This window comes from Hylobates moloch, unplaced genomic scaffold, assembly GCF_009828535.3.
Source record: "Hylobates moloch isolate HMO894 unplaced genomic scaffold, HMol_V3 SCAFFOLD_6, whole genome shotgun sequence".
Taxonomy (NCBI): Eukaryota; Metazoa; Chordata; class Mammalia; order Primates; family Hylobatidae; genus Hylobates; species Hylobates moloch.
Window position 1 is genome coordinate 113,924,949 of NW_026652281.1, and position 19,485 is coordinate 113,944,433.

General features: G+C 39.6%; 1 pseudogene; it reads left to right on the plus strand.

Moving 5' to 3' along the window:
• The first annotated feature begins 10,166 nt into the window (after positions 1-10,166).
• On the plus strand, positions 10,167-10,883 carry LOC116470471 (ankyrin repeat domain-containing protein 49-like; annotated as a pseudogene).
• The last annotated feature ends 8,602 nt before the right edge of the window (positions 10,884-19,485 follow it).

The window sequence follows — 19,485 nt, forward strand, 5'->3', positions numbered from 1 at the left end:
TGAGATAGAGGAAGGCCACTGTCTCCTGCCTGCCCCTGGGAACTGAATGTCTCGGTATAAAACCCGACTGTACATTTGTTTAATTCTGAGATAGGAGAAAAATCGCCCTATGGTGGGAGGTGAGACATGTTTGCAGCAATGCTGCCTTGTCATTCTTTACTCCACTGAGATGTTTGGGTGGAGAGAAACATAAATCTGGCTTACATGCACGTCCAGTCATAGTACCTTCCCTTGAACTTAATTATGACATAGATTCTATTGCTCACATGCTTGTTGCTGACCTTCTCCTTATTATCACCCTGCCCTCCTGCTACATTACTTTTTGCTGAAATAACAAAGATAATAACCAAAAAAACTGAGGGAACTCAGAGACCGGTGCCGGTGCAGGTCCTTGGTATGCTGAGCGCCGGTCCCCTGGGCCCACTGTTGTTTCTCTATACTTTGTCTCTGTGTCTTATTTCTTTTCTCAGTCTCTTGTCCCACCCGACTAGAAATACCCACAGGTGTGGAGGGGCAGGCCACCCCTTCACAGTTGAACTAATTTACACTCCCACCAACAGTGTAAAAGCATTCCTATTCTCCACATCCTCTTCAGCATCTGTTGTTTCCCAACTTTTTTTTTTTTTTTTGAGATGGAGCCTCATGCTATTGCCAGCCTGCAGTGCAGTGGCACTATCTTGGCTCACTGCAACCTCTGCTTCCCAGGTTCAAGCGATTTTCTGGTCTCAGCCTCCTGAGTAGCTGGGACTACAGGCACATGCCACCACACCCAGCTAATTTTTGTATTTTTCATAAACACGGGGTTTCACCATGTTGGCCAGGATGGTCTCGATCTCTTGACCTCATGATCCACTCACCTCGGCCTCCCAAAGTGCTGGGATTACAGGCATGAGCCACCGCACCTGGCCTTTCCTGACTTTCTAATGATTGCCATTCTAACTGGTGTGAGATAGTATCTTATTGTGCTTTTGGTTTGCATTTCTCTAATGACCAGTGATGATTAGCATTTTTTCATGTTTTTTGGTTGCATAAATGTCTTCCTTTGAGAAGTGTCTGTTCATATCCTTCACCCACTTTTTGATGGGGTCATTTGCTTTTTTCTTGTAAATTTGTTTAAGTTCCTTGTAGATTCTGGATATTAGCCATTTGTCAGATGGATGGATTGCAAAAATTTTCTCCCATTCTCTAGGTTGCCTGTTCACTCTGATGATAATTTCTTTTGCTGAGCAGAAGCTCTTTGGTTGAATTAGATCCCATTTTTGAATTTTGGCTTTTATTGCAATTGCTTTTGGTGTTTTCGTGATGAAGTCTTTGTCCATGCCTATGTCCTGAATGGCACTGCCTAGGTTTTCTTCTAGGGTTTTTATGGTTTTAGGTCTTATGTTTAAATCTTTAATCTATCTTGAGTTAATTTTCTGTAAGGTGTAAAGAAGGGGTCCAGTTTCTGTTTTCTGCAAATGGCTAGCCAGTTTTCCCAACACCATTTATTAAATAGGGAATCCTTTCCCCATTGCTTGTTGTTGTCAGGTTTGTCAAAGATCAGATGGCTGTAGATGTGTGGTGTTACTTCCGAGGCCTCTGTTCTTTTCCATTGTTCTATATATCTGTTTTGGTACCAGTACCATGCTGTTTTTGTTACTGTATGCTTGCAGTATAATTTGAAGTCAGGCAGTGTGATGCCTCCAGCTTTGCCCTTTTTGCTTAGGATTGTCTTGGAGGACCCTTTTTTGGTTCCATATGAAATTTGAAGTAGTTTTTTTCTTATTCTGTGAAGAATGTCAATGGTAGCTTGATGGGAATAGCATTGAATCTATAAATTATTTTGGGCAGTATGGCCATTTTCACGATATTGATTCTTCCTATTCATGAGCATGGAATGTTTTTCCATTTGTTTGTGTCCTCTCTTATTTCCTTGAGCAGTGGTTTGTAGTTCTCCTTGAAGAGGTCCCTCACATCCATTGTAAGTTGTATTCCGAGGTATTTTATTCTCTTTGTATCAACTGTGAATGGGAATTCACTCATGATTTGTCTATTATTGGTGTATAGGAATGCTTGTGATTTTTGCACATTGATTTTGTATCCTGAGACTTTGCTGAAGTTGCTTATCAGCTTAAGGAGTTTTTGGGCTGAGACGATGGGATTTTCTAAATATACAATCACGTCATCTGCAAACAGATAATTTGACTTCCTCTCTTCCTATTTAAATATGCTTTATTTCTTTCTCTTGCCTGATTGCTCTGGCCAGAACTTCCAATACTATGTTGAATAGGAGTGATGAGAAAGGGCATCCTTGTCTTGTGCCAGTTTTCAAAGGGAATGCTTCCTTTTTTGCCCATTCTGTATGATATTGGCTGTGGGATTGTCATAAATAGCTCTTATTATTTTGAGACACATTCCATCAATACTTAGTTAATTGAGTGTTTTTAGCATGAAGGGTTGTTGAATTTTATCGAAGGTCTTTTCTGCATTTACTGAGATAATCATGTGGTTTTTGTCATTGTTCCTGTTTATGTGATGGTTTACATTTATTGATTCGTATATGTTGAACCAGCCTTGCATCTCAGGGATGAAGCCGACTTGATAGTGGTGGATAAGCTTTCTTATGTGCTGCTGGATTCAGTTTGCCAGCATTTTATTGAGGATTTTCGCATTAGTGTTCATCAGGGATATTGGCCTGAAATTTTCTTTTTTTGTTGTGTCTCTGCCAGGTTTTGGTATCAGGATGATGACGGCCTCATAAAATGAGTTAGGGAGGATTTCCTCTTTTTCTATTGTTTGGAATAGTTTTAGAAGGAATGGTACCAGCTCCTCTTTGTACCTCTGGCAGAATTCAGCTGTGAATCTGTCTGGTCCTCAGGTTTTTTTGGTTGGTAGCCTATTAATTACTACCTCAATTTCAGAAGTTGTTATTGGTGTATTCAGGGATTCAACTTCTTTCTGGTTTAGTCTTGGGAGGGTGTATGTGTCCAGGAATTATCCATTTCTTCTAGATTTTCTAGCTTATTTGCGTAGATGTGTTTATAGTATTCTCTGATGGTAGTTTGTATTTCTGTGGGATCAGTGGTGCTATTCCCTTTATCATTCTTTATTGCATCTATTTGATTCTTTTCTCTTTTACTCTTTATTAGTCTGGCTAGTGGTCTATCTGTTCTGTTATTTTTTTTTTCAAAAAACCAGTTCCTGAATTCATTGATTTTTTGAAGGGTTTTTTGTGTCTCTATCTCCTTCCGTTCAGCTCTAATCCTACTTATTTCTTGTCTTCCGCTAGCTTTTGAATTTGCTCTTGCTTATCTAGTTCTTTTAATTATGATGTTACGGTGTCAATTTTAGATCGTTCCCACTTTCTCCTGTGGGCACTTAGTATTATAAATTTCCCTCTACACACTGCTTTAGCCGTGTCTCAGAGATTCTTGTATGTTGTGTCTTTGTTCTCGTTGGTTTCAAAGAACTTATTTATTTCTGCCTTAATTTCATTATTTACCCAGTAGTCATTCAGGAGCAGGTTATTCAATTTCCATGTAGTTGCACAGTTTTGAGTGAGTGTCTTAATCCTGAGTTCTAATTTGATTGCACTGTGGTCTGAGAGACCATTTGTTATGATATCCATTCCTTTACATTTGCTTAGGAGTGTTCAGCTTCCAATTATGTGGTAAATTTTAGAATAAGTGCAATGTGGTGCTGAGAAGGATGTATATTCTGTTGATTTGGGGTGGAGAGTTCTGATCATGTCTATTAGTTCAGCTTGGTCCAGAGCTGAGTTAAAGTCCTGAATATCATTGTTAATTTTCTGTCCCATTCATCTGTCTAATATTGACAGTGGAGTGTTAAAGTCTCCCACTATTATTGTGTGGGAGTCTAAGTCTCTTTGTTGGTCTCTAAGAACTTGCTTTATAAAACTGGGTGCTCCTGTATTGGGTGCATATATATTTAGGATGGTTAGCTCTTCTTGTTGCATTGATCCCTTTACCATTATGTAATGCCCTTCTTTGTCTTTTTTGATCTTTGTTCATTTAAAATCTGTTTTTTCAGAGACTAGGATTGCAACCCCTGCTTTTTTTGTTGTTTTTGTTTTTTGTTTTTTTCTTTTTTTTGTTGTTGTTGGTTTTTTTTGTTTTTTTTTGTTTTTTTGGTTTTTTTTGCTTTCCATTTGCTTCATAAATCTTCCTCCATCCCTTTATTTTGAGCCTATGTGTGTCTTTGTATGGGAGATGTATCTCCTGAATACAGCACATCAATGAGTCTTGACTCTTTATCCAATTTGCCAGTCTGTGTCTTTATATTAGGGCATTTAGCCCATTTACATTTAAGGTTAAATAATGTTATGTGTGAATTTGATCCTGTCATTATGATATTAGCTGGTTATTTTGCCCATTAGTTGATGCCGTTTCTTCGTAGTGTCAATGATCTTTACATTTTGGTGTGTTTTTGCAGTGGCTGGTACTGGTATTTTCTTTCTATATTTAGTGCTTCCTTCAGGAGCTCTTGTAAGGCAGGCCTCATGGTAACAAAATCACTCAGCATTTGCTTGTCTGTAAAAGATTTTATTTCTCCTTCACTTACAAAGCTTAGTTTGGCTGGATATGAAATTCTGGGTTGAAAATTCATTTCTTTAAGAATGTTGAATATTGGCCCCCATCTCTTCTGGCTTGTAGGGTTTCTGCAGAGAGAGCTGCTGTTAGTCTAATGAGCTTCCCTTTGTTGGTAACCTGACCTTTCTCTCTGGCTGCCCTTAACATTTTTCCTTCATTTCAACCTTGGTGAGCCTGACAATTATGTGTCTTGAGGTTGCTCTTCTCGAGAAGTGTCTTTGTGGTTTTCTCTGTATTTTCTGAATTTGAATGTTGGCCTGTCTTGCTAGGTTGGGGACATTCTCCTGGATAATATCCTGAAGTGTGTTTTTCAGTTTAGTTCCATTCTCCTTGTCACTTTCAGGTGTACCAATCAAACATAGGTTTGGTCTTTTCACATAGTCCCATATCTCCTGGAGGCTTTTTTCATTCATTTTTGTTCTTTTTTCTCTAATGTTGTCTTTACACTTTATTTCATTAAGTTGATCTTCAATCTCTGATATCCTTTCTTCCACTTGATCAATTTGGCTATTGATAATTGTCTATGCTTCACGAAGTTCTCATGGTGTGTTTTTCAGCTCCATCAGGTCATTTATGTTCTTCTCTAAACTGGTTATTCTAGTTAGCAGCTCCTGTAACCTTTTATCAAGGTTATTAGCTGCCTTGCATTGGCTTAGAACATGTCCTGTTAGCTCAGAGGAGTTTGTTATTACCCACCTTCTGAAGCCTACTTCTGTCAATTTGTCAAACTCATTCTCCATCTAGTTTTGTTCCCTTGCTCCCTTGAGGAGTTGTGATCCTTTGGAGGAGAAGAGGCATTCTGGTTTTGGGAATTTTCAGCCTTCTTGTGATGGTTTTTCCTCATCTTCATGGATTTTTCTGTCTTTGGTCTTTAGTGTTGGTGACCTTCAGATAGGGTTTTTGCATGGTCGTCCTTTTTGTTGATGTTGATGCTATTGCTTTCTGTTTGTTAGTTTTCCTTCTAACAGTCAGGCCCTCTTCTGCAGGTCTGCTGGAGTTTGCTGGAGGTCCACTCCAGATGCTGTTTGCCTGGGTATCACCAGCAGAGGCTGCAAAACAGCAAAGATTGCTGCCCACTCCTTCCTCTGGAAGCTTTATCCCAGAGGGACACCTGCCAGATGCTCATCAGAGCTCTCCTGCTGGGAGGTGTCTCCCCATCAGGAGGCATGGGGGTCAGGGACCTACTTGAGGTGACAGTCTGTCCCTTAGTGGAGCTCCAGCGCTCTGCTGGGAGATCCGCTGCTCTCTTCAGAGCTGGCAGGCAGGAACGTTTAAGTCTGCTGTAACTGCACCCACAGCTACCCCTTCCCCCAGGTGCTCTGTCCCAGGGAGATGGGAGTTTTATCTATAAGCCCCTAACTGGGGCTGCTGCCCTTCTTTCAGAGATGCCTTACCCAGAGAGGAGGAATCTAGAGTGGCAGTCTGGCTACAGCAGCTTTGTGGCACTGCAGATGGGCTCCACCCAGTCCAAACTTCCCACCGGCTTTTTACACTGTGACCGGAAAACCACCTACTCAAGCCTCAGTAATGGTGGACGCCCCTCCATTTATGTTTTTAAGTATGTGAGTATGTGTTCATGTGTTAAGACGGGACAATGATAAATCTCAACACAGAGCCATGCCCAATAATACCACATATCACCCTGTTCCATGTACACTCTTTTTGAGAGCAATAACTACATTTTCTACTATGTCAGAGCTCCTCCGTGCACTTGGAACAGTATTAGATATGTATAGAATGTTCCATAATTGTTGCATGCCCTTTGTTGACAACTCTGAGGCACTCAAACCCAGTGCCTCAGTGGGGCTGTCTCCTACTCCGGAGAGATATCTCTTAACAGTCAGGCTCTATTTTTACTCAACACCAGAGATAAGACATGGCCTGAGAGTCTCTCCACACAGTTCTCCTGTGCATACAAATTGATCTGAATTGACACACAAATGAAATCAGTTTGCCACCCCCAATTTCTTTGAACAAGACATGGAAACAAATCTCAGCAACAATCAAAACTTCTGAACCTTCCAATGCATTTGCTCAGGGGCTTTCTGGCTTGCAAGCCTGATTTCTGGGAATACCTTTCCAAGAGGGAAGCAAAATCACACCCTGTTGGAGGTTGGCCAGGGGAAAGAGTGATGGTCACACAGCAGGCTCCCCACCCAGAAGGGGAGGAATGGATACTAGCTCTGAGAGCTTGCTTCTTGCAGAAACACCAATGTTTGAAGAAGGAACAGCAGAGATATCATTGGGCCACACAATGATTAGGACGCATGCTAAATACGGTTAGCACTATCCCAAGTATACAGATAAGCTCTGATGGGTTAGAAAATGCAGTTATTGCTCTCAAGCAGTGCTTCCTCCTGGGGGAAGAAATTATTTGTTCTTTTTGAACCACCAGAGCTGCCTCTGGGTCTGCAAAGAGGGATGACTGGAAGCTGTTCAGGAAGACAACTTAACATTCCTCCCACTGGGCAACTTCAGTTACCACAAGCTTAGACAGAGATGTATAAGCTGTCAAACACCATAAAACTAATTCTAAATCTCTGAACCAAGCAAGATTCCCAGCAGCATAAATAGCCAGCCTCATTTTGCTTTCAAACTGTTTATAAAAGGACAGACAAATCTTTCTCTCCCCCTATTCACGCATAGAGGAGAAAGATAAAACTGGATTTGCCACCAACTGTGCCAAATCCAACATTTGGTCAGTTCTTTCAAGCACAAGCATTTTTCTGGACACTCAGCTCTGAGAGTGTAATCAAATGAAATTGATTTTGCTTCTGAATGAATCAACTTTATTTTGGGGTGGTTAAGTTGACTTGGCCTAGGTTAGCTTTTAGGTTGTATCCATTGGTAGATTTAATTGACCACCAAGCACATCCATATGTCAGTGTCCTTGGAGTCCTAACGTAAGAGGAAAAAGCAAGAAATGCAGGACATGGCTGCATTCTCAAAACCATTGCCACACAATTAAGTGACATTTTAACATTTTATTTATCCATATACTATCAGGAGAGGCAAATATATGGCAGACTCTAATAAACAGACATAGTGAATAACATCAAACAACCAAACAGAAGGTTTTGTGTCATGAGGAAAAGCCAACAATATCGATGAGGGCTACAGGCTCAGAGGAAAGGGAAAATTTGGGATTCATGTGGCATTGAAAGGGAAAAAACAGCAAGTTGGGCTTTTGAACAAGTGGCCCAACAGATATATGTGTGCCTTCATTGAGCACGTTCAGAATGTCTTAGCTGATGCTGTACCCTTTACACTTACACCTACCATACTCTTCCCAAGGAGAGAGTCAGGGATAGGACGGATTGCCAAATCCTGAAAGAAACATCATCCAAATGGGTAAAGACATCTTTCCAAACGTTTGAAGTCCCAAATCACTTCTCTGCAATGTTGAGAAAGATTTACTCTGGAACACAAGAAGGTAGCAACTAATTCCAGCTTTCATATCTGAGTACTATAATTTCTATATTCCCCTGGGAGTTATTCTATCACCATTTTATTTTATTGCTATGTTTGTTTTTATGCTCGGCATGAAAACCTAAGACTTCATGCCACCAGATTCCGTGGTGCTGATTCACTATTTTATACCTCAGCTAACCCCTCTGAGAAAAGTACTGTTGAGATATATTCCTGTTTGAGAGAGCTATGATTTTACTAATCAACACAAAGTCCATTGCTGAACAAAAGACATGCATTTGAGTGTGTTTATTATGCATCCTTGGCATAAGTATAAGGCTTTGTATACAATAGGGACTAAGGAAAGTGTTAGTTCATTCAGAAAGTCAGTCAAAAGTAGCTGTTGATTTCAAACAATGAGAACAACTGAATGAGGTAGGGAATTTAAATGCATTGTTTGAAATTTCATCAATGGGGGTGCATTTAATGACAGTGGGAGCATGCATAAAGGAGACTTAATTATATTTAGCTCACCTTCTTGAAATGGAGGTCTAAAACCAGAATGATATGATATATATTTTAAGCAGTAGGTAAAAGGAAATATAATTTTCAAAATGATATTATGCTTTATTCTGATTGGAATACAACAGGGAAAACATATTTAGATCTAGGTTCCTCATTTTAACAAACATAAATATTCATAGGAAAGTGTCTAGGATAGTGAAGTATTCAGAAACTGCACCACATGAGGAATGGGGAGGGCATTTACCGAGTTTTAATCCTGGGAGGACGGCTTCACCAAAGTAGTATCCTTGAATGACTGAAGAACTGCTTTGTGGCTGCAAACTCATTCTATGTTGTTCTACAAGGGCAGAAACCATGAAGAAGTGAGCACGATGATAGGGTTTCCAAGCTTCTAGAACCGCCCAGTGATGGAATCAGTGTGGCAGAAGCAGAACAAGATGGGACAAGAAAGGGAACTAGTTCAAAGAGTAAGAAACTGAATGAGGAATCATATTGCAGACAATACCCAAATCTCTACATAAAAGGAATCAAAACCAGGGGAACTTTTTTTCCCAATAGAATTTATTTTTTCAGGACAGTTATAGGTGTACAGAAAAATTAAGACTGTATACAGAGTTCTGGTATACTCCACACCCAGTTTCCCTTATTATTAACCACTTACATTTGTTACAATTAATGAACCAACATTGATACCATATTTTTAATAACTGAAAGTTCATGGTTACTCAGATTTGCTTAGTTTTTCCTTATGTCCTTTTGCTGTCCCAGGATCCTATCCAGGATACTACCATACACTCACATCATGTCCCTTTAGGATCCTCTTAGTTGTGAAAACTTCTCTTGATTTTCTCATTTTTGATGACCTTGACAGTTTTGAGTACTGGTCAGATATTTTGTAGGATGCCTCTCAAATAGGATTTGTGTGTTATCTTTCCTCACAATTAGACTGAGACTGTGGGCTTCCGGGGGAAACCACAGAGGTAAAGTGCCATTTTCATCACATTATATCAACATGGTTTCTCACTGCTGATATTGGCCCTGATCGCCTGGCCATGGGTGTTTTGCTGGGTTTCTTCACTGTAAAGTTACTCTTTCCCTCCTTCCTTTCCATGCTGTACTCTTTGAAAGGAAGTCACTATGAGAGGCCTACAATTAAAGAGTAGAGATTTATGTTCCCTTTCTTAAGAATGAAGTATGGAAACCATCATTCTCAGCAAATTAACACAAGAACAGAAAACCAAACACCGCATGTTTAGTTTCCACTCATAAGTGGAAGTTGAACAATGAGAACACATGGACACAGGGAGGGGAACATCACACACTAGGGCCTGTCGGGGAGTGGGGGGCAAGGGGAGGGAGAGCATTAGGAGAAATACCTAATGTGGGTCACGGGTTAATGGGTGCAGCAAACCACCATGGCACATGTACACCTATGTAACAAACCTGCACGTTCTGCGCATGGACCCCAGAACTTAAAGTATAATAATAAAAAAAATTGTTAAAAAATGCTCCCAGAAGTGAGATGCACGGCGGCTATTTTCCCTTCTGTCAGATCTTGATGAATAAAGCAGTCATAATTCATCTCTAGAAAGATTATTTATACCCAGGCATTTGAAATGCTTTTTATTTAGAATAGTAGTAAAAATGGAAAAAGGAAAAGGAAATGATGATGGAATACCAGACCAAGGGAACTCCTTGGATTTTTCTGAGCACTTTAACCAACTTGAATTTTTGGAAACACATGGACACCTTATTCCTACTGGTACTCAAATTCTTTGGGTAGGCAATCCTGATGAAGATGAGGAGCAAGATGAAAAAAATGAAGAATGGTATCAATTGCAAGAAAAAAAATGGAAAAAGACCCAATCAAATTGCTTCTTTGGGCTGCTGAAAAAAATCAGCTTACTACAGTGCAGAGACTACTTTCTGAAAAGGCCGCTCATGTGAACACTAGGGATGAAGATGAGTATACCCCTCTTCGTCGTGCAGCCTACAGTGGACACGTAGATATTGTCCAGGAGACCATTGCACAGGGGGCAGATGCTCATGCAGTGACTGTGGATGGCTGATCGCCCCTGCACAGTGCTTGTAAGTAGAATAATATGAGTGGCTTCTTTCTTACTGCAGCATGATGCAGATATCAATGCCCAAACAAAAGGCCTCTTGGCCCCCTTGCATCTTGCTGCTGGGAACAGAGACAGCAAGGACACCCTAGAACTCCTCCTGGTGAACTGTTACGTCAAGCCAGGGCTGAAAAACAACTTGGAAGAAACTGCATTTGATATTGCCAGGAGGACAAGTATCTATCACTACCTCTTTAAAATTGTGGAAGGCTGTACAAATTCTTCACCTCAGTCTTAACAGTTCTAGTAATTTTCTTTTTTCTAAGTACCAGTGCCTCCTTTGTGTGAGATGTAAAGTATTCCCATAATCAAAGTTGACATTGAACATCTTACTACAAAAATTCACTGGTATTCGTTATAATGTTCTTCCAAGTGAATTGCCTGAATTTGATGTCAAAATGTATTTGAAAATTGTTTGCATACATCTTTAATGATTTATAAAAAGAACAGAGTATCTAAATGATTTACCTGGAATTCTTTTGAAATGGACATTTGTTTCTTCTCCATCATTTATTTAGTCATTTTCAGTATGGACTTATGGATATTTTTGTTACACTTTGGGTTATAATCCAATACTGCTATACTTTGTTGTTCAAATTGTTCCAGCTTTGTCCACTGGAAGTTCTTTCGGTTGAGTTCTGTGTCCTTCTGTTCCTCAGACATAATCCCATCATTGTAAGTTTCTTTTAATTTTTAAGCACTTCCTTACTTTCTGATATTACAAGATGCTTGAGGCTCATCTTGTTTGTTTCCTGCCCCGAAACTATAATCAGCCATTTCTCCAAGGAATCTTGGTTCTTTTTAATGGTTCCTATAATTGTATTATAGACCAAGATCTAGATTCTAGGTGTGTTCATTGCTGCTGGGATGCTGTTCTTTCTAGTCCCTCTCAGCTAACAGAATGAGGAAATGCATATGTATATACTAAATTATGAATATACATTTATCCATAAATATTTCTGTATCTGTATTAAACTAAATATAAATTCACACTGGTGTCTCCAACTGTAATGAATTACTACATGGACCATTCCATGCTTATCTATAACCTCTTGCTTATCTGTAACCTCCCACTTTAACAGTGAGGAACCTGGCTCCCACCCTTCTACTGTACATTTACTTAATTGTTCAGTTGCAGCATACATGTGTAGCAATATCTGGATTATTAATCTGTTTCCCATAAGAAACAACTTTATCAAATAGCATACAGTGCTTATTTGAGTCCCTTTTGACTTTAGTCTTACAGACTTTACTTCTAGACTAAAGGTACATAGGTCAACACCTATCCCACCCCCTTCAGTGGTATAGTTTTGTATATTTGCAATACAATCAGAGTCTCTTATCACAGAAAATAATGTGATGTATCTAACATTATAGTGTCAAGAAGAATAGTTGTATTATCCTAAAGATTGATTGTGCTTCACCTGTTTAGCCCTCTACCCCTCCCCCAAACCACGAATCTGTTTACTACCTTTATAGTTTGTCTTTTTCAGAATGTCATATAATTGGAATCATACAGTATGTGGTCTTTTCAGACTGACTTCTTTCACTTAGCAATATGCATTTAAAGTCTATCGGTAGCCTTTTGTGGCTTGATAGCTCATCACTTTTTAATCAGTGAATAGGTATCTATTCACCTATTGAATCACCTCTTTGTGGCTTCCAGTTTTTGTCAATTATGAATAAATCTGCAGTAAACGCTTGCAAGATTTTCTGTGGAAATAAGTCTTTAAATAGGAAGATGATGGCTGAATTATATGGTAAGACTATGTTTAGCTTTGTAAAACATTGACAAACTGTTTTCCAACATGACGTTTTTCGTCCCCATCAGCAATGAATGAGAACTCTTGCTGCTTTGCCAGGATTTCTTTTTGGGTTTGTTTGGTTGGTTGTCATTTAAGTAGGTATGTGGTAGTATCTCATTGGTTTAACATAAAGTTCCTTGATGACAAATAATTTTGAAATTTTTTTCTTTTTTTTTTGTTTTTGTTTTTGTTTTTTTGTTTGTTTTTTTGTTTTTATTGTGCTTTAAGTTTTAGGGTACATGTGCACAATGTGCAGGTTTGTTACATATGTATCCATGTGCTATGTTGGTGTGCTGCACCCATTAACTCCTCATTTAGCATTAGGTGTATCTCCTAATGCTATCCCTCCTCCCTCCCCTCACCCCACAACAGTTCCCAGAGTGTGATGTTCCCCTTCCTGTGTCCACACCCCACAACAGTTCCCAGAGTGTGATGTTCCCCTTCCTGTGTCCATGTGTTCTCATTGTTCAATTCCCACCTATGAGTGAGAACATGCCGTGTTTGGTTTTTTGTCCTTGCGATAGTTTACTGAGAATGATTTCCAGTTTCATCCATGTCCCTACAAAAGACATGAACTCATCATTTTTTATGGCTGCATAGTATTCCATGGTGTATATGTGCCACATTTTCTTAATCCAGTCCATCGTTGTTGGACATTTACGTTGCTTCCAAGTCTTTGCTATTGTGAATAGTGCTGCAATAAACATACGTGTGCATGTGTCTTTATAGCAGCATGATTTATAGTCCTTTGGGTATATACCCAGTAATGGGATGGCTGGGTCAAATGGTATTTCTAGTTCGAGATCCCTGAGGAATCGCCACACTGACTTCCACAATGGTTGAACTAGTTTCCAGTCCCACCAACAGTGTAAACGTGTTCCTGTTTCTCCACATCCTCTCCAGCACCTGTTGTTTCCTGACTTTTTAATGATGGCCATTCTAACTGGTGTGAGATGGTATCTCATTGTGGTTTTGATTTGCATTTCTCTGATGGCCAGTGATGATGAACATTTTTTCATGTGTTTTCTGGCTGCATAAATGTCTTCTTTTGAGAAGTGTCTGTTCATGTCTTTCGCCCACTTTTTGATGGGGCTGTTTTTTTCTTGTAAATTTGTTTGAGTTCATTGTAGATTCTGGATATTAGCCCTTTGTCAGATGAGTAGGTTGCAAACATTTTATCCCATTTTGTAGGTTGCCTGTTCACTCTGATGGTAGTTTCTTTTGCTGTGCAGAAGCTCTTTAGTTTAATGAGATCCCATTCATCAATTTTGGCTTTTGTTGCCATTGCTTTTGGTGTTTTAGACATGAAGTCCTTGCCCATGCCTATGTCCTGAATGGTAATGCCTAGGTTTTCTTCTAGGGTTTTTATGGTTTTAGGTCTAACATGTAAGTCTTTAATCATCTTGAATTGATTTTTGTATAAGGTGTAAGGAAGGGATCCAGTTTCAGCTTTCTACATATGGCTAGCCAGTTTTCCCAGCACCATTTATTAAATAGGGAATCTTTCCCCATTGCTTGTTTTTGTCAGGTTTGTCAAAGATCAGATAGTTGTAGATATGCGGCATTATTTCTGAGGGCTCTGTTCTGTTCCATTGATCTGTATCTCTATTTTGGTACCAGTACCATGCTGTTTTGGTTACTGTAGCCTTGTAGCATAGTTTGAAGTCAGGTAGCATGATGCCTCCAGCTTTGTTCTTTTGGGTTAGGATTGACTTGGCGATGTGGGCTCTTTTCTGGTTCCATATGAACTTTAAAGTAGTTTTTTCCGATTCTGTGAAGAAAGTCATTGGTAACTTGATGGGGATGGCATTGAATCTATAAATTACCTTGGGCAGTATGGCCATTTTCATGATATCGATTATTCCAACCCATGAGCATGGAAGGTTCTTCCATTTGTTTGTTATCCTCTTTTATTTCACTGAGTAGTGGTTTGTAGTTCTCCTTGAAGAGGTCCTTCACATCCCTTGTAAGTTGGATTCTTAGGTATTTTATTCTCTTTGAAGCAATTGTGAATGGTAGTTCACTCATGATTTGGCTCTCTATTTGTCTGTTATTTGTGTATAAGAATGCTTGTGATTTTTGTACATTGATTTTGTATCCTGAGACTTTGTTGAAGTTGCTTATCAGCTTAAGGAGATTTTGGGCTGAGACAATGGGGTTTTCTAGATATACAATCATGTCATCTGCAAACAGTGACAATTTGACTTCCTCTTTTCCTAATTGAATATCCTTTATTTCCTTCTCCTGCCTAATTGCCCTGGCCAGAACTTCCAACACTGTGTTGAATAGGAGTGGTGAGAGAGGGCATCCCTGTCTTGTGCCAGTTTTCAAAGGGAATGCTTCCAGTTTTTTCCCATTCAGTATGATATTGGCTGTGGGTTTGTCATAGATAGCTCTTATTATTTTGAGATACGTCCCATCAATACCTAATTTATTGAGAGTTTTTAGCATGAAGCATTGTTGAATTTTGTCAAAGGCCTTTTCTGCATCTATTGAGATAATCATGTGATTTTTGTCTTTGGTTCTGTTTATATGCTGGATTACATTTATTGATTTGTGTATGTTGAACCAGCCTTGCATCCCAGGGATGAAGCCCACTTGATCATGGTGGACAAGCTTTTTGATGTGCTGCTGGATTCAGTTTGCCAGTATTTTATTGAAGATTTTTGCGTCAATGTTCATCAAGGATATTGGTCTAAAATTTTCTTTTTTGGTTGTGTCTCTGCCCGGCTTTGGTATCAGGATGATGCTGGCCTCATAAAATGAGTTAGGGAGGATTCCCTCTTTTTCTATTGATTGGAATAATTTCAGAAGGAATGGTACCAGTTCCTCCTTGTACCTCTGGTAGAATTCGGCTGTGAATCCATCAGGTCTTGGACTCTTTTTGGTTGGTAAGCTATTGATTATTGCCACAATTTCAGAGCCTGTTATTGGTCTATTCAGAGATTCAACTTCTTCCTGGTTTAGTCTTGGGAGGGTGTACGTGTCAAGGAATTTATCCATTTCTTCTAGATTTTCTAGTTTATTTGCGTAGAGGTGTTTGTAGTGTTCTCTGATGGTAGTTTGTATTTCTGTGGGATTGGTGGTGATATCCCCTTTATCATTTTTTATTGCATCTATTTCATTCTTCTCTCTTTTCTTCTTTATTAGTCTTGCTAATGGTCTATCAATTTTGTTGATCTTTTCAAAAAACCAGCTCCTGGATTCATTAATTTTTTTGAAGGGTGTTTTTTGTCTCTATTTCCTTCAGTTCTGCTCTGATTTTAGTTATTTCTTGCCTTCTGCTAGCTTTTGAATATGTTTTCTCTTGCTTTTCTAGTTCTTTTAATTGTGATGTTAGGGTGTCAATTTTGGATCTTTCCTGCTTTCTCTTGTGGGCATTTAGTGCTATAAATTTCCCTCTACACACTGCTTTGAATGTGTCCCAGAGATTCTGGTATGTTGTGTCTTTGCTTTCATTGGTTTCAAAGAACATCTTTATTTCTGCCTTCATTTCGTTATGTACCCAGTAGTCAGTCAGGAGCAGGTTGTTCGGTTTCCATGTAGTTGAGCAGTTTTGAGTGAGTTTCTTAATCCTGAGTTCTAGTTTGATTGCACTGTGGTCTGACAGACAGTTTGTTATAATTTCCATTCTTTTACATTTGCTGAGGAGAGCTTTACTTCCAACTATGTGGTCAATTTTGGAATAGGTGTGGTGTGGTGCTGAAAAAAATGTATATTCTGTTGATTTGGGGTGGAGAGTTCTGTAGATGTCTATTAGGTCCGCTTGGTGCAGAGCTGAGTTCAATTCCTGGGTATCCTTGTTAACTTTCTGTCTCGTTGATCTGTCTATTGTTGACAGTGGGGTGTTAAAGTCTCCCATTATTATTGTGTGTGTGTCTAAGTCTCTTTGTAGGTCACTCAGGACTTGCTTTATGAATCTGGGTGCTCCTGTATTGGGTGCATATATATATCTAGGATAGTTAGCTCTTCTTGTTGAATTGATCCCTTTACCATTATGATATAGCCTTCTTTGTCTCTTTTGATCTTTGTTGGTTTAAAGTCTATTTTATCAGAGACTAGGATTGCAACCCCTGCCTTTTTTTGTTTTCCATTTGCTAGGTAGATCTTCCTCCATCCTTTTATTTTGAGCCTATGTGTGTCTCTGCATGTGAGATGGGTTTCCTGAATACAGCACACTGATGGGTCTTGACTCTTTATCCAATTTGCCAGTCTGTGTCTTTCAATTTTGAAAGCAGCGTTTTTTGTTTGTTTGTTTGTTGTTTTGCTTTGCCTTTGTATTCTGGAGAGGTGGGGAAGAATATAAGAATATTTTGTTTATGCAAAATTGTCCAGGCTGCGGCAATGGAGAACTAAACTCTTAAGTGTATTAACTTATCTCTGTATATAACAGCATCAAGAAGCAGGCCCCAGAATGGAAGTAAGAGGAAATTTGACTTATTCTTATTCTGAACCTAAGGAAAAACACAAACAAAAATGAAGATATAAATACCAGCAGGCCTGCCACACTGGCAACTCCATAAGGTGCTATTCATATGTTATAAAATTTTAATCATGTCCCCTAGGAGTTATAGAACATGACAGCTCTGGGAACTTGGACTCTAGAAGGGAAAGGTCTCTTCAGACTTTTGATATTTGGGCACTACAGGGAAGGTGAACTTGGAGATGTCAGGAGCATCTGGACAACAACAGCAAAAGTTTGTTTCTGAGCAATTGGATGGATTCAACACAATTTAACTTTTATTTGGCGTGTATGGTATACAGGGTTTCTCAGGATACAAGCAAGCACTCGGTACTTGCTACATGCCATAGTCTGTAATGTTAATTACTTCAGCTAGTATTAACAAGTTTGTAAGTTAGGTGGTATTCATTTCCCCATTATCAAGATGGGGAAACTGAGATTCAGGGTGTTTCGTGTATGTCAGAACAACCAAAGTGCAGTTCAGCTACTTCTGTACTATATAGCCTCGGGTAATTTTGTTAACCTGAGATTCAGTTTCCTCAGTTGTAATAAAGGAGATAATTAGAAATTAGAACACAGTCTAGAGCAGTCTCAAAAAGCAGCATCAACATCACCTAGGAACTTTTTAGAAATGCATATTCTCAGGCCCAACTACAGAATCAAAACTGGGCATGGTGGAGGAGGGGGTGGTTAGGACCCAGTAATTTATGTTTCCATGAGCCTTCCAGGTGGTTCCAAAGCAGGCTCAATTTGGAAGACTGGTGGTGTAGAGTTAGGATGTGGATTCTGGAGTCTGAGTCCACGGTTTTGAACCCTGGCATTGCTTCATTGTTATACTTATTGGTCGTGTTGCTTTGCTTACTAAATCTCTGGTTACTTAATCCATCTGAATCTGAGTTCACTCATCTATAAAATGGAAATAATAGCTATATCTGCTTTGCTGAGATTGTTATAAGGATTAAGTTGTGAATGTATATAAAACACAACGTGTCTGGCACATACTGAGTGTTGTAGTGAGTACTTTATAGCTGTTTGTTAAACAGAATAATTAAAAATGAGGTTTGTTGGGGGAATTTGGGTAATGTATGTAAATTGTGCTTGGCACATAGTAAGTGCTCAACAAATGTTAACAATTATTGTCATTAGTAGCCATAATGTTCTAATAACTTGTTCTAAAGTCCCACAGCCTCTAAGGGACAGGAATGAGCTTGATGCATTTTATACCCTCAACATACATACAGTGTAATCCAAGTGAACACAGTCTCTGTTTTCAAGAGGAGGTGAAAATAAAAAGTCCAAACTAAGCAGGTAGGCATCAGAGTAGAATTAAACCCAGGAGCCCTGGGCAGTTGCAAATATTGCTGCAAGAAACTCGATGTTGGTCTCAGAGGGATGACATCAGTATAGGGGAAGCAGTGGAGGGAGGAGGCTGATGGCTGCTGGGTCAGAATTGAAAGGGACACACCATTTCAGCTGGAAACACTCAAAACATCATTATTTCGAAATTGCCGAGCAAATTCAATGGCTGGTATTGCTGTGCTAATGTGTTAATAATAATTCTGCAGTTAGAGACAAGCCTGGGCTGTTAGCGTTCAAGGCCACTTAAATTTTAAAGAGTCATTTTATGGAAAGTTTTAATTAGCTCTGGATTGTAACTAACATTCTCTTTAAAACTGTTGTGGGTGTTTGATGAGGTCTGAGTTCCAGTGGATGGAAATGAGAGCTGGATTTTACTCATTGCTCTCACAGTCTGTCCAAGGCAGTTCATCTTTTCGGGGCCTTGGCATGAGTGCTGTGTAGCCAGGCATTACGCCCACCAGAGAATTCAGGCCTGCATGTCCTCTCATCCTCTGTGCAAAAGGAAAAAGAGAGCTGGGCCCTTCAAGGGGGAAGGTATTTCTGATCCTTGACTACAACCCCTGCTTCCCTCCTGCTGCAGCTTACGTCTCTTCCTCTGAAGCCCAGATGCCCTGCCTATCCCTCAGGACAGTCTCCTGAGCACAGCTACACACTCCAGCTTCATGCTGTCCCCTCCTATCTCCCTCCTAAACTCCTACCCAGCAGTCCCAGCCGTTCATCTTTCTTCTTTGCAGCATGGTGCAGTGGGACTAACAGCAGGATTCTGGTGGACCTAGGTTTGAAAACTGGCTTTGCCACATATAAGCTATATACCTTAGGCTTATTAATTCTCAGACTCATTTTTTTCGTCTATAAAATGGAGAAAAAACACCTAACAATGTTACTGTGATGATACTCAGTAGCAAGTATTCAAGGAGAATTTTATCATCATCTAATCACTTCCAACCATTCTAACATCTACTTCGGTTCTGCCTGTGTCCTTCTTAAATTATTCCATCATGTCCTCCCTTTAACCCCTGCGAAGAAGGATCTGGATGACTTCTTTGAATACTCGCCTGCTGCTCCCTTGACCTAGTTCCCTGCACACTAATCAAATTTCCCTGGTGACTGGCAGACCTGTGCACAGGACATGAGCATCCTTGCTCATGGTGGAATTGGATTATATAATGACTACAATGGTGTAGCACTTAAGCAGAAAGAAAAATAATCATTCA